General features: G+C 40.4%; 2 pseudogenes; one reads left to right on the top strand and one right to left on the bottom strand.

The window, feature by feature from the left end:
* Window positions 1-737: 737 nt before the first annotated feature.
* LOC119902646 lies at window positions 738-13,943 on the top strand (annotated as a pseudogene).
* A 1,252-nt stretch (window positions 13,944-15,195) lies between these two features.
* Window positions 15,196-18,372, bottom strand: LOC119902645 (annotated as a pseudogene).
* Between the last annotated feature and the right edge of the window lie 7,624 nt (window positions 18,373-25,996).

The raw sequence follows: 25,996 nt of genomic DNA, 5'->3' as shown, positions 1-25,996 counted from the left end.
GCAGTGCTGGAAGCTGCTGTTGACTGTGTGAATGTGTGTCTGTGCTGCTTGTTGCTGCTGTCAAACTTCAGTTAACCCGGTAGTGAAGCCCGTGGTGAGCGTGTACCCAGCAGCATCCAGAGCCCACCTGGAGGGGAAGAGCTCCCTGCTGTGTGTGGCCTCAGGCATGTTTCCTCCTCTGGTCCGGTTCTCCTGGAAAAGACAAAAGGTTAATGGTCCTCTGGAGGAGCTGCACCTGCTCACCAAAAATGTTTGTCATCACTATCGTACCATGTTTGTTATATGGTCTGATAGTACGGCTTGTGTGTGTGTGCTGGTGTTGATGTTGATAATGACCCACTGGTCTTGTTTCTATGTTTTCCCCCTCTCTTTTAGTATAGTCATTTTTTATTGTAATGGGCTTGATCTGTATGTACTATTTCAAGCCTTTTATCTTTTTAGGTGTGACATATTAACACCTGTCCAGGGACAGCAGATATAAAAATAGCCTTTTGGATAATTCTGTCATATTATTACATTTATTGATGTATTAGTAATGTGCATTATCTATGTTCTATAAATCTGAAATTAAGAAAGAAAATTAAAGTTAAATCATTGACACGTGACTGGATGTTTAAGGGTTAAAACCACAGTGGAGGTAGTTTGTATCTTCATTACAGCTGTTGAAAAACAGATGACAATCTGAGTTACTAAATTCGTCTCCTCTTTAAAACCTCAGACTCAACAGAAAACCACACAGCAGCTTCAGCTGAGCTGTCAATCAGCAGCAGCAGCCTTATCTGTCCGCCGCAGGGGCTGATGGGAGGTCTGAGGACCCGTTAGAAACCACGCGGCCCTCGTCTGATCTCACAGCTCGTCCTTGTTTGGCCTCAGCTGCATCAGAGCGCCACTTCTCCCCAGGTTCACCAGAGGAAACACCACTGCACACAATGCTTTTCCTCCCAGCTGCTGCTCTGTGCTGTCTGTGTTCAGGTGAGTGTTTCCAGCCAATCAGGAGCCAGCAAACTCCACCTGGAACAAACACTGTCACACTGACCTTCATCTATCTGTCTGTGTCTCTACAGCGCTGGTTGCCATGGCAGCAGACCTGATTCAGGAGGATTTAACATTGACCAGGAGAGTCGATGAAACTGTTTCCTTCAGCTGTCGAGAAACTGACCAGTGTGACAGTGATTATGTATTCTGGTACCAGAAGAAAGACACAGACACATTCACAAGGATCCTGCGTATTGATAGGAGTAATAATAAAGTTTATTCAGGTTACAATCATCCTCAGAAAGATGATTTCTCAGCTGTGAATAAACAGAACGGCTGTGAGCTGCAGATCCAGACAGTTAAACCCTCTCATTCAGCCACCTACTACTGCTCCTGTTATAAGAGCGGCGCCCACAGTGAGAAATGATCCGTGCAGCCTGAACAAAAACCAGCAGATGTCAAACAGTGTTTGTGACAGGAAGAGAGCAGTAAACCACAGCCCAGGGTCACATATTTCACCTCCATCTCAGCCAGAGTCACAAACATACTGAGCTGAGGGATTTCTTTAAGATTTATTTATTTGATCAGATATTCCAGCAGTGGCCTGCACTATGAAGGGAGTTCAACCTACTCAGAATTAACTCAGGCTTGACAAACTCTGACCGCCTACACTGCTGTTAATCGGTACTACAACGGTGGATAAGATGTTAGTTAGTTGAGTTGGTGTTAACTTTATTCGGGTTTGTGCGCGTTCTCATAAAAGGGGTGTGTTCGGCCGTGTCAAGATATGAGAAGTTTTAAATCTAATATTGTGCAGCCAGCCACATTTCTGCCGAAAATTAAATTAGACTTCACAATCGGATTTAGCAGTGAGGAAAAACTTGTGAGTTTAGCCCACAATCACTATATTATCATTCACTATACAGACTTTGCAGTGGATTGGGCGTATTCAGAAGAAAACACCAGAGTGATTTGGATTTTTTGTGACTTTAATTTTTTGAGTTGAGTTTGAGTTTTATTCTTGTAAATGTACAACTTTCATCTAGGATTTTTCCCTCAGCTATTAGGTAACCCCACTCTGGCTCCATATTTCTTGGACATGTGAAATAGTCAATCTAAATATTTGAAAACAGTTGGGATATTTTAATTACATCCTACAGATGGGCTACATCTATGAAACTGTACCGTTAATTAAGTTAGAGCTCCTCCTTTAAATCACAGAGGCTGCAGGGCTCGCTGTATGAACGTAATGCTGTTGTGTTAAGAACAACTTAATTTCAGCTGCAATCTAAATATACTTTATCAAGTAGTGTGTATTAATAGCCTACTTCTCACTGAGTACAGATGTGGTGTGTAGTCCACGTATACAGGGTAACCTCGAGTTAACCACAAAGATAACCTACTTGGAGCACTTTACAGATGCAGCGTAAATTGCCATGGCAACAGACCTCGGGTAACACCTATCCATCTTGCATACGGGTTAATCACAAAGTTACACCCAACGTAGCAAAGTTACTCCCGAAGTTATCTGGATAAGCCAGTTAGCCCGCTTCATAGCAGGCCACTGGTTTCTTGTTGTTCCACACAGTGAGGACAAACTAGCAGCACAGAAGCACAATGAGAAAACAAGATAAAGAGGAAACTATTAAAGTACAAACTGAATAAAAGTGTAATCCAGATGAAGGCCACCTGCCTGTACACACCCATTTTACAGAAGAGAAGACCTGTGAGGAAGGCCAACCAACAGAGCAAGAGAGAGGCTGAGTCCTATAGACCAACTAGCAGCAAATGCAGCAGCTCATCCACGAGCACTGCAGGTCTCATGATTTCACACTGTACTATTATTGATTACATCACATGCCACACATTCTCTGTTGGTGATTGGCTAACGACCTGTTTCAAAATTTTACATCAACCACATGGTTTCGTTCTGCAGTCCATCACAAGAAGCACGCTGAGAGGACACACACGAGGCTAGTCTGTCTGAACTGCAATTCAAAGGATAAACCTGGGATCTGGGATCAAAACAGGTGTCAGGATTTTCGGGGTGAGTGAGAAGCAGGAGTGAGAGCCCAAACACAAGACACTAAGAGCAGAGATTCAGTTCCAGGGTTTAATCCAAACATGGAAAAACTAAGCTTACAGATAACGGTGGCTAACAAGATCCAACACGACTGTACACGTAACTCCAAAGCAAGCAGAACACTCTTCAAACGACACATGACAATGACCGAACAGAGACTGAACAGAAACAGCAAACATTTAACACCAGGGACTAACGATCTGGGAGGGGATACACAGGTGAAAGACATGAGGGACTAATCAAGCACACAGACCGGTAGAGTGACAGCAGGGGACAACAGACAGATACTTACAGATGCAAAACACAAGACCATACATTAACTGGAACCCAAAGTGTTTAGTGGACATGCAATCAGAGAGCAGACAGATCACGAATACACTAACAAGGAACACAGACTGAAGCAAAGATAAAGCAGAACTCAGATTAGACATGGGCAAAATACAGAAGTACAAAGACCAGGAGTGAACACTAAGACATGAACTAAGGCACAGGACTAAGAACTATTAATCAATGAAACTGGCAGAGAACATAAATGACATCTAGCAGACCGACAGAACTGAAGCACGATGGTACAGAAACAACTAATACATGAGATTGGAACAGAACTGAGATCAGAAAATACCAAAACAACACTAAACACCAGCTGACGGATAATAACCAGACAAACAACAACATAGACTACGTAACAGATTCAGAAGAGACTGAAATAACAAAACTAAGAACTAAACAAGGCAGGCACACGACGTGACAATGGGAAGTAAATCTCTCTCTCTCAATGCACACAAGCTTTTTCCATCTATTCCAAAACCAATCACTATCAACAAGGGAGATGGTGATTTTGTAGACAAGGGATCCTAATTACTAAAAAATATGAATAGAGTGATAAATCTCTTTTCCCTGATTCATAGTGAAAAACAGTGCACTTGAACTGACTAAGCTTGGCTGATGGAGCCTTACTGGCTCTTTACAGTCTGCCAAGGACTTCCAAGACTGAACCCTGACCTGACCTCCTACTTAGGTTGTTGACCAAAAGAAGATTACAGTACCAGTTTTAATACTACATCTTGGGGGAAACCAGACGCCTGGTGCTTTGTTGTCCTGTTGCTGTCAGGTCAATGTGGAGCCCAAAGGCAAGACACGGAGCAGAGCAGGTACAGTTCTTGATATTTATTACCAACTAAGAGAGAGCAAACTTACAAGGAGTGGCTGAGTCCAGTGAATCCAAAACAATAAACCATCCAAACGAACTGAATCTGCTTTAATGGAAGACTTAACAGCCACTCAGGGTCAGAGAGGGAATGTAGACAGTCTGTGTTATCAGACACTGTGAGCTCCAAGGTTAATTCTGATTCAGAGGGAGAGACCGATTTAGGACATGCTACTGTTCAGCCAACAAAACCACTACAGACCAAACCCAAAGCTCATGCTGTAGAAGTGATCTGATAATGGACAGAAATAAAGCCTCGTTTTTATTTTTATTTAACGACAATGTTTTTTCACATCCAGTTGTTATTTCGTTCATCTTTGTTAAAGATTATGTCACGGTCTATCCGTCACCAGTCTTGTGAGTGTGGTTTTGTCTGTCTCTCTGTGTGTGGTGTGGGTGTGGTCTTCCCAGGTTCCTGGCTCTCCGGCACAGCTGCTGACAATCTGCCAATCAAGCCTTGGCTTAAATACTCTGTACTCCTGACTGTCAGCGCCAGATTGTTCTCACCCTTGTGGTAACTACGCACGGTCATGAAGATGTCTAGTGATTTACCTTGTTTTCATGAAAGAACCTAGAGTAACGTGTTTATGTTTGCTTCAGTGCCTGGGATTTCCGTTTGCCACGCCAAGGCCTCCATAACTGGACCTCAGTTCAACCACGCTATCTTTGACCCCGCAGACCAGCTCTGGATAATTCATCAGCACTGTTCCACTCACCGTCTATGTTATCATTAAAACCCTCTTTTGAACCTCAACTCGCTGTCTCTGTCTGCTCTTGAGTCCAAACGTCACCTGACGTAAGATTATAACCTCACCACTAGGCCGTACCAGGGTTTGTGTTTGTGTATGAACATCTGTGCCTCTCCAGTCCCATGGGAAGTGGAGTTTTCATCACCTCTGTGTGAGGAAGCAGTCTCCCTGCTTTAGAAGTTATATTTGTCCTCTGCTCCAGGCCAGATGTCTGATACTGCTCTAGGTGGAGGACCTGTCGTCCAGCTGATATTTTTTTCATGTACTTCTCTTTTTTCTCCTTGACAGTGGTTTGTCTTAATTCATTTATTTGTTCAATTTTCCCCAAGGACAATTGTTTCAGCTTTCCGCAACAAGGACCAGACCTGGATTAAAACTCTTCTGAACCCTCCGCTGGTTTTTACTTTACAAATTAATCCTTTCAACTTTATTTTATTTTCTAGTAGAGATCCCAAAGTTTACAAAAATAGCAAATGTGTCTAAAATGATTCATGACATGACTGCAGTCCTAAGGTTGAACATTTCCCTCAGTGAAATATTATATAGCTTTAATGAAGACACTGAGCAACAGAACAGAAATTTTGAATTGTATTTTAACCACAACAGTTAAAAAACATATAACAGTCTGAGTTACTAAATTCCTCTCCACTTTAAAACCTCCGACTCAGCAGAAAACCACACAGCAGCTTCAGCTGAGCTGTCAATCAGCAGCAGCAGCCTTATCTGTCCGCCGCAGGGGCTGATGGGAGGTCTGAGGACCCGTTAGAAACCACGCGGCCCTCGTCTGATCTCACAGCTCGTCCTTGTTTGGCCTCAGCTGCATCAGAGCGCCACTTCTCCCCAGGTTCACCAGAGGAAACACCACTGCACACAATGCTTTTCCTCCCAGCTGCTGCTCTGTGCTGTCTGTGTTCAGGTGAGTGTTTCCAGCCAATCAGGAGCCAGCAAACTCCACCTGGAACAAACACTGTCACACTGACCTTCATCTATCTGTCTGTGTCTCTACAGCGCTGGTTGCCACGGCAGCAGACCTGATTCAGAAGGATTTAACATTGACCAGGAGAGCTGGTCAAACTGTTTCCTTCAGCTGTCAGAGAACTGACCAGTGTGACACTGATTATGTATACTGGTACCAGAAGAAAGCTAAAGAAACATTGAGTAGGATTTTCTCGATTGGTAGGAGTAGTTGTAACGTAGGCTCACGTTACAGTCATCCTCAGGAAGATGATTTCTCAGCTTTGAGAAAACAGAATGGCTGTGAGTTGCAGATCCAGAAAGTTAAACTCTCTCATTCAGCCACCTACTACTGCGCCTGTTGGAAGAGAGGTACCCACAGTGAGAAATGATCCTTGCAGCCTGAACAAAAACCAGCAGATGTCAAACAGTGTTTGTGACAGGAAGAGAGCAGTAAACCACAGTCCAGGTTCACATATTTCACCTCCATCTCAGCCAGAGTCACAAACATACTGAGCTGAGGGATTTCTTTAATATTCTATTGATTTCTATTTGATCAGATATTCCAGCAGGTTTCTTGTTGTTCCACACAGTGAGGACAAACTAGCAGCACAGAAGCACAATGAGCAAACAAGATAAAGAGGAAACATTACAAGTACAAACTACACATAATCCAGATGAAGGCAAGGCAACTTTATTTAAATAGCACAATTCATACAGACAGACTTGGTGTTTTTCACATAACATCACGTTACCCAATTAATAAAATATGAAATAATATAATATAATAATAAAATTAGTGTTGTAGTCAAGACCGCCCTAACCGAGACCAAGTCAAGACCAAGACCAGAGTTTAACGAGCCCGAGACAAGACCAAGACTTTTAGGGGCTCAGACCAAGTTGACACCAAGACTGTGGGAGACCGGTACTCCATCTTACATGACACAGTAAAATGTGGAATGGGATCACCGGTACTTCTCATATTTATCTGAAAAATCCTCATTCCCATTAACACACCCAGATACAAACAGTAAGAGCTGAAATCAACATAAGCATCTTTATTCAACACTCATTTTCCATGCCTACCATAGTGAGGAGGGGGGACAGTCTTTACGGTAACAACACATTTTTAATTAGGGTTATTGGTTTCATTTGAAGCAATACGTGTTAAATCCTATCAAAGTTAGGATTTTAACAAATAAATCAGTCAATGCAAAAGCAATTTATTGTTATTTCCAAAGTTAGAGTCTAAAATCCTGATTCCTCAATGTCCAAGACCGAGACAAGACCGAGTACAAATGCAGTCGAGTCGAAAATGAGACCAAGACCATCAAAAAGTGGTCTTAAGACCAAGACCGGTCTCAAGTACTACAACACTACATAAAATATATTTAAATTAAAGAAGAAGAATATAATCAAAACTTATTTGATAATTTAACAACAATAAAAATCTAGTTCCCCTCCAGTCATCACAATGCTACAATTATTTGACAGGTCTCTTTCTCTCTTAGATTTGTAGTCTAACAGAAGGAAATGGTGAACATAAACTTTCTTAGTCTGGATTTGGAGCAAGTCTCAAAACTTCTGAAAGTTTATTCCAGGTTTTTTCTGCGTAGTAGCTAAATGCTGCTTCTTCGTGTTTTGTATTGACTCTGGAAGCAGTCAACAGACCTGAGGGACTAAAGAGGTCCAGATGGAGAAATTTCCCCATGCAAAGAGCTCTAGCTTGTCCTGCCAGCTAGGATTGTATTTTCAATTCCCTCAGTTCAGATTTGAGAAGGTATGTTTGCTCCAAAGATTTGTGCTTTGTCTCGTAGTGGTGCGTCACATTGGCGTCAGTCGGCGATCATGTGAGATATTCTGGTTTTGAACTGCCTGTGAGAAGGATGTACATGTAAGAATCTAAAGAATCTCGTCTCCTCTCTCCCAGTGTGTCTCTCGCTCGCTGGCTTGACTCGTAAAGCGTATCAGAATGCATAGATTTGATTGGCTGAGAAGTATCAAATGAGATTATTGGAACACATGCAATTGGTCGGTGAGTTTCCTGGGCCGTTAAACCAGGACAGTAAATGCTAGAATTGCTGCGCGGGTTAAAATAGAAACGCTTCGTCATGACGTAGTAATGCTCTGCTATAAATCTGCGTCCAGAGAAAACGGTGGCTGGGTCCGGACCCTGACCATAGTCCGCCTACTAGTGACCTCGGGACTAGGGTGTTCATATCATAAAACATTTCAGTGATACATTTTGGCCCTAAAACATTTAGTGATTTATAGGTGAGCTGCAGTATTTTGAAATCCATTCTCTGACACACATGCAGGGATTTTAAAATGGTATCATGTGTTCAATTGTTCTGGTCTTTGTTAGAACTTTGTTAGAAAGGCAGCAGTGTTCTGTACAAGCTGAAGTGCTAAGTGAACAAGTTTTGTTTGAAGTCCTAGAAGTCTTGCTATGTTTTTAAAGTGATAGTAGGCTGATTTTGTTACTGACTTGATTTGATGAGTCCATAAAAACACCAAGATTTCTAGCTTGATTTTTGGGTTTCAGAGACAGGGAGTCTTGGTGCAGTTGTTTGGTCGAAAGTTCAATCAGTCCAAACGGAGAGTGTGAAAGCAAAACTCAGTGTAGCTGGTGCTGTTTGCTGCATGACAGGAGAACCTCTTGGCAGCGGTGGTCGCTCCCCCCTGCAGAAGATGCAGATGGGGTGTTAGTCTTACTTTTTGCCGAAATCAAGACACACACACACACAAAAAAAATATTATTCAAAATATTCAACCAAACAAAAATGTACGTTCAGTCATGCAGATTTGGTCCAGCCCTTTGAGTCATGATAAAAGGGTTTCCTTGGCTCAAAAGCAGTCTTGTTCAACACACTGGGGGAAGCCATGTAGCTTCATTTATGAACGCTGAAAGCAGGTAAAGTATATAAATGAGAGAAAAGTCCAATAAGAAGGTGGTTGGGGTGGACAGGTGAGCCAAAGACAAGACTTTCAAACACTTTTAATCCAAAACATGATGTTTTCCTATACCTAACCAAGAGGTTCTGTTGCCTAAACCTAACCAGGTGGTTTCACAATGTTTCACAGTGTTAACCGCAAGTTTTCTATGCTACTGTAAGTGCCATGTATGTGAATATGTGTGAGATAGTTAAAAACAAAGTTATGTAGTCACCAAAATGAGTTTGACAGAATATGAACAGCGTATTATACAGCCGACCAGAAGGTACAGCCTGGCCTGCTCTTTTTTCTGCACTACTGTGGACATGATATATTGGGCGGCTATGGTTCAGGGGGTAGAGCGGGTTGCCCGTTAATCGGAAGGAAAGTTCAATCCCTGGCTCCTCCAGGCTGCATGTCGAAGTGTCCTTCGGCAAGATACTGAATTGCCCCTGGTGGCTGTTCCACCTGTGTATGAATGTTAGTTTCTGTTTGAGCTCTTAGGCTCAGTGTGTGAATGTCTTCCGCATGACTATGGTAGACAATATTGTTATTATGCAAGGTTTGGCCTCACAGGAGCATGTAGTTTGAATAGAGACGTCATGTTAGCTAGCTCAGATAATTAGTTGCCAATGGAAACATAATAATTCCTGACTTGTGACTTTATGACTTGAACCAACTTTAGACTGTGCTATAAAGCCCAACCCAATTTCCCAACCTGTCTAGATGTACTGAGTGGCCAACATTGTCAAATGCGGGACTAAGATTGAATAATACCAGTACTGAAATTTTGCCATGGTCCGAATCTCTTTTAGAAGTTCAATAAGAGCAGTTTTGGTGCTGTGGAGGTGTTGAAATCCCGTTTGGTTAGCAAGCAAAGCAACCTCTTGAGACTAACAAGTAAACACTAACAAGATGTTTTAACTAATGAAGGGTAGATTTGATGTTTGATGGTAGTCTTTCAAACTGTCTCCATTACAGGCCTCCCTTCTAAGTTTGCCAATTTGCTTATGGGATAGTGCAAAGTCATTTTTAAAAACATTGTACTGAATTTCAGAACTATGGCGTCCTGCAAGTGACAAATAGTGAGATTTTTCTGAGGAATAGACTTGCACCCTTTTCGTGTTTCAATCAGGCTGCTGCCTCACACTGACATTTGCTAATTAGCACTACACACATGTTACAACTGAGGCTTTCAAGTCAGTTTTATTTATATAGTCCAATATCACAAATCCTACATTTGCCTCAAGAAGCTTTACAATCTGTGCAGCGTACGACCCCCTCTGTTGATCAATTCAGATCAGGAAAAACTTCCCAAAAAAGTGGAGGATCACAAAAGTTATTTCAGTTGATCCTGAGGGAAAATGTGTACTGGACCATAATAAATGGTAATCAATTCAATAGTAGGGATATTTTAGTCTGAACCAAAAACATCAACCTGCTGGTGGTACAAGATGAGTCAATCCATCCATCCATTGTCAACAAATTCTCCTGTTACAGGGTTGCGGAGGGCTGGTGCCATGAAGTGAATCCTCTGAGGACCAAGAATGTCTGAACAACATGTCAATCCATCTTTTGGTCCAGGTCCAATCCAACTGGACTAAAGTAGTGGACCAGCAGACATCAGCATCCACAGAGCAACACTGCTAGTGTGTCTAAAAAGACAATAAAAGAAGAGACAGTCATGTTGATATGAACATTAGAGAAACACATCATGCAGCTGAAATATGATCCTGGTTCATCATCTGGACTCGTTCACCTCAGCTGACACATTCAGCAGCTGACAGGTTTTTGTATTACTCTGTTTCACTGTGGGAGGAAACCTCTACTTCATCTTTGGCTCTGGAACTAAACTGTATGTAACAGGTAAGAATAAACATTTATTTTCCTTCAGTTGTTTTATTGAACAAGTTAAAATGTGTTTTTAATGAGTTTCTGCTGCTTCAGGCTTCAAATATTAGTTTGTTCATAATTAGTAGAGTTCTTGCAGCCGTGCAGCTATTGTCACACAAAGTTCATAATTCCTGAAAAAATCTTTAAATCTCACACAACTGAAGTTATTCTTTATTTCTGCACGAGTCAAAACTGATTCATTTAGAAAAAGGAAGAAACTGAAAAAGTTGCAAACAGCATTTGATCCTCTCAGTGATTCAGTACTGTATCATGTTTATTGTATATTAAACAAAATATGTCAGTAAACATATTTTATATAGCATAAAACTTTAAACGTGTGTTTAAATGTTTCATTAGATAATTAATGAGTAATATGTAACATGATAATTGTATTCTATATGATGGTACATGTCTTTTAGTAAAAGATATATTTATACATGAAGGCAAACATTCATATTGATATTGAATATGATATTACAATAAAACCCATTTTTAAAAAAGTAATATTTATTATATTTAACATGATTCAAGATACATGTATGTAACTTTGCTTTCATTGTACAACCTTTACTTGTGTTGTATAATGAACACCTCAAATTTCTTTCTATTCTGATAATCATTCAGCTGACGCTTTTATCCAAAGCAACTTACAATTGCTATAAATGTCAGATACTGCAGATATTATATTAAGGATTGAATTATAATAATATATTTAAATATTTCCTGGGGAATATCTAAAGTTTTACTTTATCTTATGTTATGAAAATTATCAATATTCACATTTGAAATATCCGAACATTTCAGAACAAACCCATGTAGTTGTGTTTAATTGTGTTGTAAAAGTTAAAAAGAGATTTTGTTAGTTTCTTTAGTAATTATATAATACGCTCTAACTGCTGAGGCTGAGTTGGAGATTTGTCTGGGCGGCAAGAGGGTAGCAAACGCAGAGGCAGAGGCAGCGGCTCAACAGAGGATGCCTGTGGCTGAAAAAAACAGGTTGAAGCTAGCTTGGCAGAAACAGAGCAAGACACGTCAGACAAAACAAAACACACCAAGCTCCCAGCATGCAACCATAGAAAATAATCAAAAACACAAAGCACTCATTCGCATACTGGAGTCACTGCCGGGGATTCGTGACAATAATATGAGGTATGTATGCTGTTAGGTTACAAAAAACTCCTTCGTGTTTGGGTTGAAATCAGTACATTACATGATGGCGGATGGGTTACACCAGAGTTACTTAAATGCCCAGTGTCATACAGCTGCTGAAGGCTACCTCCAGGCTTTCATTTCTTTCCACATATAATTTCATTAATATTATTAAACATTACATGATGCGTTTGTGTGATATGAAGGTGAATCCAGTCCATGTAGTGAACTGTGTGCTGTATTGATGAGGAGCTCAGTGATCAGAGTCCATGTAGTTTCCAGGATCAGACTGAATGCAGTGCTGGAAGCTGCTGTTGACTGTGTGAATGTGTGTCTGTGCTGCTTGTTGCTGCTGTCAAACTTCAGATGAGCCGGTAGTGAAGCCCGTGGTGAGCGTGTACCCAGCAGAATCCAGAAAAGGACAGGAGGAGAAGAGCTCCCTAATGTGTGTGGCTGCGGACATGTTTCCTCCTCCGGTCCGGTTCTCCTGGAAAAGAATAAAGGATAATGGTCTTCAGGAGGAGCTTGCACCTGGTGAGGAGGAGCAGCGGGAGCTCAGACAGTTGGGATGCATTGCCGCCATCAGAGTCATTGATCAGGACGCTCGCAACGCATATAATTACCGCTGCTACGTCCAGCACGAGGGGGGGGAAGTGGAGGCCAAAATAAATCAAGGTAATGAAGACTTGGTGACTGTGTTCAGCAGAGATTTAGCTTCAGAGGACTGACATTTCTTTCTGACTCCTTTTCTGTTTCAGAGGTTTCTGCAAAGACATCACCTCCACCATCACGTCCACCATCACGTCCACCATCACGTCCACCATCATGTCCACCATCATGTCCACCATCACGACCACCATCAGTGTCCTTCCAGTCTCAGTGCAGGGTGAAGCTGCTCTGGCTGCTGTACACAGTGCTGATAGTGAAGAGTCTGGTGTACTGCTGTGGACTCCCTCTGCTGTGAATCCTCAGAAACAAGGGACCGTCCACCGGCTGCACACATGCTGACTGACTGTTTTCTGCTCGCCATCTTACTCACTGATCACTTTGATCAGCAGTTAGAAATGTTAGTTATGAAGTGTTGTGTTGTTTAAATATATCTTTTATGCACGGGTTACATACAGTCATCCTAAAAACATAAACACATGTGTACACCTCACACATCAAGTTGTTAATTTGTGATAATAACTGAATCTTTATCATGTGAGCCATTGAACTCAATTAGCCAGCGGCAACCTCTGAGAACAGGGTCAGATTAACACATTAACATAAATATACTTTTGATTTGTCCTTAAACAACCACACATATACAGGACAAAGTCACACACACACACACACACACACACACTGTCCTTATGACACATGCTCATCTCTTTGTCTTCATCTAGTGTTTGTTTAGTGCATTTAAGTTAGTAATAGCAATTATTTGACATGTCTCTTTCTCTCAAAATGTTTGCAGTCTAGCAGAAACTAAAGGTGAACATAAATGTTCTTAGTCTGGATTTAAAACTAGTCACATGCAGCAAGTGTCTAATCTTCTGAAGGTTAGTGCATTTAAGTTAGTTTGGTCTTGTGTGTTTTGCTTTGTTTACCTTGTTAAATAAATACTTGAGTATATACATGCTGGTTTCTTTTAATATAGAGTGAATATATTGCCAACCTCCTCTACATAGAAATCCAAATCCTTTAACCCACTTTTTATTATAATATTATATTATTTTGTTATACTCGGATTGCCAACATTAAAGTTTAGTGTATTTCCTGAGACTGAATTAGGTATTTGGGCATCACTTTCTCTATTGTTTAAGAGTGGTGCCTTGAGGAGATAATTATATATGTCATGCCATTTAAACCCTTTTCCCCAACAAAACGTATATATTTGCTGAGTATAAATTCTGTGGCATATTTTTATTTTGATGCTCTTGTTTATTTCCACCTTAAATTGTGACATGACTCAAATTCTTTCAGTGTAGCTTTCTCAATAAACAGAAAAATCTCAGCATCTGTGTTATAATTATATAATTAATTAATTATTATTATTATTATTATATGCAGCTATTTTGCTACAGTTACGCTTGTTTGCAACCTGACCTTACTTTTCTCTGCGTGAGGGAAGAATTTAGAAAGTTGCGTGGCGCTGTGGGGAGCCCCCAGCTGCAGTAGTAGGCCTACATGGATCATGCGTAATATTCATCCAGCCAGAGGGAACGATCACGAACCATTCACAGCGTGTCAGTCGTACTAGAGACACGACCTGTACCGGAGAAGTGGGGCGGAGGAGCGTACAGAGCCAGGGCCAGGAGACCCGCTGTAGACCGTCTGTGATCTGACGCTCCGCATGATCCATGGTGATAGAGAAATATAGAGATTAATGGCAATAAAGTATGCTGTCAATATTTTAGAGACCTCCCAAAATATCACAAATCACGCTTTTAGAGCTGATGTCTTACTAAGGGCAGATGAACTCCCCTGGCTCCCCGGTAATTCGCACCCTGCATTACACCAAGAGAAGGACTGGCACCAACTCAGACAATTGAGTCTGAGTTATAGAATGGACAAGGTTTTTTCATGGAATACCTTGGGTTGGGATTGTACTTTTTATTTGCACTGGGTGGTGATAATGCAACATTTTTGGATGCCAACCGCCATTAAAACTCACAGAGCTAAACAAGAATCTGTTAGAATCAGTGTGAGGATCAGAGCAGACTGCAGGAGGTTGAATATATCTCCTTTTATTTCAGCCTCTCAGCTCTGAGTTCAGGATTTGAGTTGTTATATATAATATTGTTTCTCTCACAGATTAATAACACAGATCAAAGCTGAGACAGTGAGTACTGAGCGCTGAAATCAAACTGAACTTCCTGGAATGATTCTTTAACCAAAGTCGACGGTTGTAACTGTCAGTGTGGTATTAATGTGAAAAAGTGCAGCTAGCGGTGAGGAGGCTACAGAGCAGAAACCCACACAGCCCGTCTGCTGCAGGAAAGGAAGTGCTGATTAACCACTGAGAACAGATTCATATCTGCTGCTGTACACACTCATCAACTCCTCTCCCTCTCTGTAGCTGTTTGTCTTTTCTCTTGTTGTCTTGAAACTTTTTTTCCACTGAGCCCTCCACCCACACAGAGTTTAACTGAGCCCAGAGACCAACAATGACGACCATCCATCATATATGTTTTATATTTAAATGCATAAACTATTTCAAGAAAACATTGTAAAGAAAAATTTAGTTGAGATTTTGAAGGTAAAAATTCTGTTATAGATATTTAATCACATGATTTAAAGTTTGTAGTTTCTAGAAAATAAAAGTTATATATTGTCCAAATTTAAATGTTTTAGTTTATTTTATTGAAACTGCGCATTAATTCAGACAAATAGACTAAGTACTACCACTATTTCTAATAAAAATAAGAATAAGAATAACAAATTTTGTTAAATGTTTAACAGTCTTTGAAATTGAAGCAAAAAGAAAATCAACAGAAATATTCAATATAAAATAAGCATTTCATTACAAAACTACTGAACATTGAGTTCTTAGAGAGCCTCTTATCTGCTGTTCAGATCTGGACAGTTTTGTGAACTTCAGGCTTTGGCTTTGCAGACAGGACTTGCTGGCTGGATAATTTCATTATTTGTTTTAAAAGAGGAAGATTATGAACTCTCAGTCTGAGATAATGGGCTTCTCAGATTCTGTACTTCAGGGACCGGCTCTGGACTTTCTCTTCAGGCATTAGCAGATGGTGAGAAGTTGAAGCTGCTGGGGAGAGTCAGTCAGTCAGTCTCTTCAGTGTGGTCAGAGGACGGTCCCTTTCTAAAGATGCTGAGCAGAGAGAGTCCACTGCAGTACACCAGACCCTTCACTATCAGCACTGTGTACATCAGACAGAGCTGCCTCTCTGTGTACCAGGATTGGACAGGGGCTGCTGGTTGTGGAAGAGCAGAAACCTCTGAAACAGAAAAGGAGTCAGAAAGAAATGTCAGTCCTCTGCTCCTCTGCTCTCTTTGACAGCGTCTCCACATGAAGCTGAATCTCTGCTGAACACAGTCACCAAGCCTTCATTACCTTGTTCTGTTTGGGCCTTCACTTCCCCCCCCTCGTGCTGGACGTAGCAGCGGTATTTATAGTGTAGAGAGCGTCCTGATCAATCACTCTGATGGCGGCGGTGCGTCCCGACTCTCTGAGCTCCAGCTGCTCCTCCTCAGCAGGTGCCTGCTCCTCCTCAGCAGGTGCCAGCTCCTCCAGAGGACCATTATCCTTTCGTCTTTTCCAGGAGAAGCGGACCAGAGGAGGAAACATGTTTGAGGCCACACACAGCAGGGAGCTCTTCCCCTCATGGTGGGCTCTGGATGCTGCTGGGTACACGCTCACCACGGGCTTCACTACCTGCTTATCTGAAGTTTGACAGCAGCAACAAGCAGCACAGACACACATTCACACAGTCAACAGCAGCTTCCAGCACTGTTTATTAACCAATCTATCCAATTACTCTGATATAACATATCTTATGCTAAAAAACATTTGTTTACCAGCATATATTTTACAGCAGCAACAGCAGCTTCCAGCACTATATATTAACATTCTGATATTCTAATATTATCATTTTCATAATTTAAAAGTAACTACATTTATATGATGGTAAATATAACTTATGCAGTAATAATATATACAATCAAATTACATTATATGACATTCAATATTAATAGAGACTATGTTTATGCTTTATATCATGTTATACATATAAAATGCTTTATACAATATATAAATGCAAATAAAAATTAGATTTAAACTATTATCTTTCCAATTAGCCCGATATAAAGTATATTGATCACAATCAGTTGCATTGTTTACCTTAAAACATTGTGAATCTATTTTTCAGAAAATATATCTTATAGTAAAATAAATATATCTAAAATATTTGCGTTATCAGCAGTATTTTGCAGTCGTTTGCAATGTATTTTGAGTAACCTCGTAATATTTAGCTTTTCTCTGCGTTCTCTTGCAGTATCTCGCATTACTACACAAAATGTTTTGTGTTCTCTTACAATATATTTTGCGCTACCTCGCAATATCTTTTATGTTTCCTACCAATATGTTTTGCATTCTCTTGCAATATTTCACCTTACTTCACAATAAGTTTTGTGTTCTCTTGCAATACTTTTGTAAAGTAAAATTCAATGAGCTGATCCATTCTGGGGCATTGCACTGGGAGCAGCTGAACACACAGCTATGGCTCAGAAGCAATATAAGAAGAAGAGAAGTATAGAGTAGTATTGTGAGAGATCGCAAAAGTATTAAAGAGTAGTGAGAGTACTTAACACATATTGCGAGGTAACACAAAAATACTGCGAGAGAATGAGAAGTATTGCAAGAGACTGCAAACTTTACTCTGAGAGAACGCAAAACATACTGCAACGGAACATAAAATATCACTAGGTAATGCAACAGTGTTGCAAGAAAATGCAAACTTTATTGCGAGGGAATGCAAAAGTAGTCCTCAAAAATATTCTCGGGGGCACCTTAATACAGAATGTAAACCACCATATACTTTAATATATTATATTATATTATTAATGATATACTAATATATTTAATTTTGATTTTGAATGTACCTTGATGTAATATTGTACATACATGGTGGACAAATGTATTTCTATATGATTATCTGATTGTAAATATATTTTGTAAAATAATTAAACTTGTAAAAACCTGTGATGAAATATTTATTTCATATGACATATTTCTTTTAATTTTCTGCAATACAAAATATATTTTGAATCATACAAATTAACAATATTCAACAACATTACAATGCAAATCTATTCATCACTGTACAATATTTACTATAGGCTTACTGTACATTAAAATACATTAAAATCACATACCACACAAATAAATAACATTTCAGAAACATTAAACATATTTTCAATGATGTTATACTAATGTTTGTTAACTGCATTTGAATTTGAATATTAAAATCAACTCTGGACAACTGAACTTGAGGATACCTGCTCGTCTCTTAAATTTACTTTCATCTGATAAACAGAGCAAGAAAATCCACCACAATCATTCATCTAGAATTTTAATTTCTTCCAGTGGAGAGACAAGAAACCCAGTGTGAGGTTTGACTAAACAGCAGCTGATGGGAACACAGAGCAGAGTTACAACATCACTGCTGAGTGCCTCTCATTACTTTAAGGTTTTAAGAAGACTGAGAAAACTTAAAAGCCTATACAATAAAACAACAGAAGGAAAATGGATATTTAATCTTACCTGTTACGTAGAGTTCAGTTCCAGAGCCAAAGATCAGGTATCTGTTGGATCCACTGGATCCTCCCACAGTGAAATACACTAATACAAAAACCTGTCTGCTGCTGAATGAATCAGTTGAGACCAAATTATGAACCAGGAAACTCAATGTTGTGTTTCTCTAATCTTCATTTGTAGTTTAAATAGAGATTATAGAGATGATTGTTTGTGTTTACCATCAAATTGAAAAATGTGATTGTTTAATCATGAATTATGTCCAAGTAATGTTATAACTAATATATTATAATGTAAATAAGACCAATCGAAATGTATTACAGGTGAATTATAACTGAATTATATATATTATATATAGACATGAAATATGCTGGATAGCTTTTGGAGGTGAAATATGTGAACCTGGGCTGTGGTTTACTGCTCTTTCCTGTAACAAACACTATTTGACATCTGCTGGTTTTTGTTCAGGCTGCAGGGATCATTTCTCACTGTGGAGACCTCCTTCCAACAGGAGCAGTAGTAGGTGGCTGAATGGAGGAGTTTTATTTTTGTGATCACCAACTCACAGACGTTCTGTTTTCTCAAAGCTGAGAAATCTTCTTTTCTGAGGATGATTGTCATCTGAATAAAATCGACCTTTTCTCCTATAAATAAACAGAATCCTTGTGAATGTTTCTGTGTCTTTCATCTGGTACCAGTACACATTATCTCTGTCACACTGGTCAGTTCCTCGACAGCTGAAGGAAACCATTTCACCAACTCTCTCTGGTCAATGTTAAATCCTCCTGAATCAGGTCTGCTGCCATGGCAACCAGCGCTGTAGAGACACAGACAGATAGATGAAGGTCAGTGTGACAGTGTTTGTTCCAGGTGGAGTTTGCTGGCTCCTGATTGGCTGGAAACACTCACCTGAACACAGACAGCACAGAGCAGCAGCTGGGAGGAAAAGCATTGTGTGCAGTGGTGTTTCCTCTGGTGAACCTGGGGAGAAGTGGCGCTCTGATGCAGCTGAGGCCACACAAGGACGAGCTGTGAGATCAGACGAGGGCCGCGTGGTTCAGCCCCTGCGGCGGACAGATAAGGCTGTTAACATTTTTTGCATTCAAAGCAGCTCACTCTACTGTGTATAAATAACAGTGTCATCTGCGTAGAGTTGGACATTGATGAAGGCAAGCTGCGCTGGCTGCTGGGTTCAAAGCAAAATAGGCAGAGTTTTCAATCTTTTACCGGGATTACACATCTAGTGGTTTTTGTTTTCAGCTTTCGGTCAGCAGCAAATGTGTATCTGCTCCATGCTAAGAAGCAAGCTCCAATACAAGTTCTGCTATTAAAAAGAAAGGGAGCAGCAAGGAAGACGAGGCTGTGGGTGCATGAAAACGTATTTCAACACATGCAACGGTGAGACAGTTGGTGTCCACTTCACATAACAAACCTAACCTATGTTTATACATATTGCCAACCTACGATAAGCTGCCTGATTACATAGGTTGTTTTATCCGCGCATCCCAAAACGACAAACATGACCGTTAACTACTTTACGTGAGTCATTTGACCTACATCACATGACAATTAACCCCATGATGAAATAATTAAAGTGTGGAGTTTGCGTGTCCGCGTGGGTTCTCTCCGGGTGCTCCGGCTTCCTACCACCACCCAAAGACATGCAGGCTAGGTTAATTGGTGTCTAAAATTGTCCTTAGGTGTGAGTGGTTGTTTGTCTATGTGTGGCCCTGCGATAGACTGGCGACCTGTCCAGGGTGTACCCCGCCTTTCGCCCAATGTCAGCTGGGATAGGCTCCAGCCCCCCCGCGACCCTGTACGCAGGATAACGACGGATGGATGGATGAAACAATCAGTTAGGTTTAGGCAACAAAAACTACCTAGTTAGATTTAGGATAAAAAACTACTTTAGGTTAGGTTTAGGGAAACGTTTGGTTTGGTTTAAAATAGGTTCATTATGTAAGTCATGCAATGGGAGTCATGTGATGGAACTCAATAATAGTTACCTGACGGATGTCAATTGTTGCTATTTAAGTTAAAACACAAAATAAATCTACATTTACGTGGTTTCACATGGGACTCAAACACCATTCTCCAAAATTAAAGTTTCGGGTTTGATCCATCCAACCTTCTTACGTAAATTTTCTCCCTATTTATAATTTGTCACCCAACTTAGCTTCCTCCTTTGCTACCATTTTGAAGCCACTAGAGTTCACTGTCACAATATACTAAATATAATAGTACTAGTACTAGTAAATATAGTCAAAGTAAATATGTAACACGTCCTCACAGGCGCAGCTGTAGGGTTAACCTGTTGACATGCATACAATTATGGTTTTTGGCACACACCCCTGTGATGGTTAGGGTCTGAGTGAGGGGCTTCGGGGTGCTGTCAATGCCTTTATCAGTAAAGGTAACGTAGTTAGCTAGCACTAACAGCAGCTAACAATAGCTAATCCTAGCAAGCTAACATTACAATAAATGTTTGTGCTAACATTAGCTAAGGCTACAGGAAACACTACAAAGAGCTACACTTAATAAATCCTAGAAAAAAAACATGAAAAAATGAATGCCAATGCTAGCGCTAATGACAAACATGTTTTCTTCTTTATTTAACCCTTATTTATTCAGGGAGCTAAGAGCAACCTCTCATCTGATCATAATCACACCTAGTAGCTGCCCAGTACAGTGGCCACTGAGCAACTCCACTGGAGCAGAATGGGCCTTGCTCAAGGGCATTTCAGTGGTGGTAAATTTCTTTCCACACCCAGATTTATCCTGCCGGTCCAGGGATTGAACCGTCGGCCTCCCAGTCACAAGTTTGCTTCTCTAACCTTTGGGCCACCACTGTCTTTGGTTCATACAGGATCTGAATGCCAGTCTCTTGGGTGAAAGTCACCTAATCATCTAGCCATCCACCTAACCCACAACCACCAAAGCAGGAATTTTGTGGTATTTTTATTTATTTCCTACTCCTGGTGTTTTCCCTGGAATTTTACAGGCACTTAGTCACACGGCCGCAAGAGGTTGCTCATAACATAACATTCAGTTGTTTTAAGTCCTTTAACCATCAACCAGTGTTGTCGTTTTCTGGTGAGGACGGGCTGATTTATGGGTCATAATAAAGTGCTGCAACTTATATTGTTGCTTTTCTGGTAAGGACAGTCTCTCTAAAACACTCCTGACGTGCATACTCGGAATGGAAATACGTTTCCATGACACCACTTTCCTCCTGATGTCGTTGAATGACCACAAACATGTGTCATATAAGAATTGGAAATTTAGACACACACGCAATATCAGGTGTTTGCTTTCCATGCTTCGCTGGATGCCCCTTTCTTTTGGCCATGCAGGTCTAAGTGCGCAGTGGCCTGCGCGCAAGCTCGACAAGCAGTTTACTGAGTGTGCACTTCGGTCGACGCAACAGCAAATGGTCCATGAAAAAATTGTATCCTTGTATAACGGGCAGATTTGCATTGTGAAGGAGCAGGTCGAAGCAGAGCATTGTTGCCTTCGGCTTGCGACTCTGGCTGAGATGTGTGGTGTAATGGTACGGGGATGTTGTAATATTATTTTGTTATTAGAAAAAGTAATGTGATTTTGCTACCTGTAAAAGCAATAGAAGTAAATCCCTCAGCTCAGTATGTTTGCAACTCTGGCTGAGATGGAGGTGAAATATGTGAACCTGGGCTGTGGTTTACTGCTCTCTTCCTGTCACAAACACTGTTTGACATCTGCTGGTTTTTGTTCAGGCTGCACGGATCATTTCTCACTGTGGGCAACACTTTTCCAACAGATGCAGTAGTAGGTGGCTGAATGGAGGAGTGTAATACTCGAGATCATCAAGTCGCAGCCGTACTCTTTTCTCAACACAGAGAAATCTTTTTGCTGAGGATGATTGTAGCGGGAATTAAATTTCCCATCTGTCAGATCGATACGTAGAATCACTGTGAACGGGCCTGTTTTTGTCTTCTGGTACCAGTAGACATGTTTTTTATCACACCCGTCAGTTCCTCCACAGCTGATGGAAACCATTTCACCAACTCTCCTGGTCTGCGACAACTGGTCTTGAATCAGCTCTTCTGCCATGGCAACCAGCGCTGTAGAGACACAGACAGATAGATGAAGGTCAGTGTGACAGTGTTTGTTCCAGGTGGAGTTTGCTGGCTCCTGATTGGCTGGAAACACTCACCTGAACACAGACAGCACAGAGCAGCAGCTGGGAGGAAAAGCATTGTGTGCAGTGGTGTTTCCTCTGGTGAACCTGGGGAGAAGTGGCGCTCTGATGCAGCTGAGGCCAAACAAGGACGAGCTGTGAGATCAGACGAGGGCCGCGTGGTTTCTAACGGGTCCTCAGACCTCCCATCAGCCCCTTTGGTGGACAGATAAGGCAGCTGTCTGACAATAGCTCCATTTCACAGCAGACATTTTCACTTGTAAGAAAAGCAAAGGTGTTACCAGTAACATGAATCATGGATCAGTTCTAGTCATTTGTCCCAGAGAGCAATGTTGGTGTGACAGTGAGCCGACAAGAACAACACCAGGAACCTGAAACTGAAGCAGCTAAATGGAATTCAGCCCTATTTGATTTATTTTATGTACACCTGTGACATGTCAAAATGTCTTCTGTAGGAAAAACGCCTGTTACTGATAATCAGATTTTGTGCACAGTTAAACTACTTTTATTACAATCTGATTTCTTTAACAAATGTTTCTGGTATAATTACATATTTTAAAGCAGTTTAAAGCGAGTGTACAATCTGAATAATTTAGTTTTGCTACGGTCTGAATGCTTGAACTGAAGTTTTCTTTGAACTCTCTTTGATACGTCACAGCTTTGGTCAAATTAATAAAAAGTATTATGAAGTTAGCGCTCAGTTTCTGTTATATCCCCTTGTTCTTGTTTCTTTTTCTGCCTCGATGCAGCTTGCTGTGCTCTTTTGTTGCTGTTTTTCTGAGGTATGTTTTGCACTTTATTGACCCTATATGTATTTTTAATTCAATTCCTCTTTTTATTTTCCTTTTTGTAAGACCAAACAATTTGGGGTTTTTTTGCAAAAAAAGTATTATGAAGTACTTTCTCTCTATATATATATACATTTTTTTTTGGAGCAGCTTATTTGCTTATTTAACACTTTGTGAAAATGTTTTTTCACCTTTAAATTGAACAACACCATCAAACCAAACCAGACAAGACAAGCAGTCACGTTACATTTAAAATTAATAAGTGATGTTTGTTAATAATTTGATCACATGAATAATGACCACATATTCCTTTTTAAGGTGTTAGAAAGGCGTCACATCAATAAAATAAGCTCCTGCACCACAGCTGTGTGATGGATTTCAAACTACATCATGTGGCTGATTTCTGTTTGCTGGTTCTGACCCATCACAGAGAAACACCTCCACCCTGTGGTGAATCAGAGGAAGTGCAGAGGAGTCCAGATGATGATGCTCTTACCCTCTTATTTTACTGGCAAAATAAATACACGTTGACATCTAGTCTAGACATCTCATAGCTGCTCAGCTACAGGCAGAGCCACAGACATTGTACATTGTAGATTTAATACCTACGGCGGCATCGGATTGGAAAGCTCAAGCCAAACTCAAGGTTAAGATAAAAACAAGCCAGTCAGATCGCTGTTTTAATCGTGCATGAGGTGGATGGTTGTTTAATACTAATTACAGGAAGTTTTTTGGAGTATCTTTAATAACATAATAATGTGTGGCTCCTTCTGAGGGGACCCCAGGTGTATGTGCATATATCTGGTTTAGGTATGTATTTGTTTTTATTTTTGGATAATTTTAACAGGATGTGTTGGTTTTTTTTATTTATTTTAGTTTGCCTTGCCATCCTTATCAGACTACAATGAGGACCACGATGGAAATACGGTTTTAAGTTTCTTGTTTTATCTTCAGCAGTTCTGGTGAATGTATTTTGTCACTGTGGATGACATTTTTATTGAGTTACTGTCAGATAATAAAAAATAAAATCAAACCACCACTTATAGCTCAGACTGATACGTAATCATAGAGGTTTTATCATGTGACAAATTTCCTCCTTATTTCCTTCTCTTCAGTTCATCATTTAGCCTGCTTTCTTGTTAGACAACGCTGCATTGTAAAATGATAATTTAATTTGTGTTGTTGTGTCTAAATTGCTGTGCGTATATATAGGCTACAGTTGAATTGATAAATACTACCACAACATATACTGTTGTTCCTGCTAGTATACTTCAAATACTACCCCTACAATAGGTCATCGGCTCAAAACAGAGTGCCTGCTATTGCTACCAAATCACAACCTGCAGCAATAGCCAGGTAAATAAAAATAATACTTTTAAAAGGCTAGAAGTACTATGCTACAATAGATTACACTCTTACCAATATTACTACACTGAAATACAGATCTGTAACGTGTTGTAATTTGCCTACATAAATGAATAAAAGCCACAGCAGTTGTTATTTTGGCCACTTCACCACGTTTAACATAAACCAGGGTTCTCAAAGTGGGGTCCAGGGACCCCCAGGGCCAGTGAGGGAGTTCCAGGGGGTCTCCAGCAAAAAGGGGAATACTTTATTTCGTTATAATTAGCACAGTGACGGAATGTCTGATTATTTTCTTCATGGGTTTCATACATTTTCTGTAATAAAACATCTAAAAGCAAAAATCCTATCAGATACCCTGGGACAAAATCTTATCAAATGGGGGTCTGTGGGGTAATTTGTGTTAGTTTAGAGGTCCCTGGTGTGAAAAAGTTTGAGAAGCACAGACATAAACTACATCACTTAACAGACCCATGCAGATAGCTAGTGAAGTTTGATGCATATTCACAGACCAGAGTCCATTCAGAAATCAGTCATTTTGAGACTACGTGGCTCAACAGTCAACATCTTTACATGTAGAATGAGCTGAAACTCATTTTCTGAATCGCCAACAGTCACAGAGTTTTCATTTGGCTGTAGATTCCAAAAACCCTAATAGTATTTAGTATTGAACTCTTTAATCCAATCATCTGCTACAGAATCACACCAGATGGACGTGAGCTGCGTGAATCAGATTTCCCCCAATATTTGATTGAATTAAACGCAAAATAGTGGATCATACATGCCGTTTTGATTAAAAGTCACTCAAAATCTATTTATTTAATACAGTTATTTGATTTGGCTGTATTGGCCAGTAACGTTAGGCAAAGTATTCAACTGACATATTTATGAATGGAGTTTGGTGGGCGCATCTTTTCTCTCCAAGTTCCAGGTCCAGACAAGAACATCATAACTCCATCCGTCCAAAGACCGAACACGCTGTGCTTACAGCAGCCGCCGGCTCCCCTGTTAGTTCGGTTTGTTTTACAGCCATTGTTTTAACCAGGGCCGAAGCTGTACAGATCCGTTAGCCTGCTAACAGCGCTGCTAACACATCCCGTGTTATTAGCCGAGGTTATTAGCAACACTCTGCTAACAGCTATCCAGCAGGCTAGTAACGTTAGCTAAGCTGGCCAGTTAGCTGCTGCTGTCATACAAACCACAATATACCACTAATCTGTAAAAGCACATGCAGCCAAAAAAAGGATTTTAATAATTTTTTGGGGGAATTTGGGAAACAATCCATCCATCCTGTCCAATTCTTCTGCCTTATACACTTCCTGACACAACAAAACGTCACTGCGGCGTGTTGCATTCTGGTCAATATAGTCCATTTAACTTTACCGTTGCTAATTTTAATCACTTAATTAAAAAATCGTGTTAAAATAAATACAGCAACTCTCATTTTCGTCTGTTTCCGACAC

This window comes from Micropterus salmoides, unplaced genomic scaffold (genome assembly GCF_014851395.1).
Source record: "Micropterus salmoides isolate LMB-PRFRI ecotype aquatic unplaced genomic scaffold, ASM1485139v1 Ms_hic_scaffold_14, whole genome shotgun sequence".
Lineage (NCBI taxonomy): Eukaryota > Metazoa > Chordata > Actinopteri > Centrarchiformes > Centrarchidae > Micropterus > Micropterus salmoides.
This window is presented reverse-complemented; position numbering and strand designations above follow the sequence as displayed.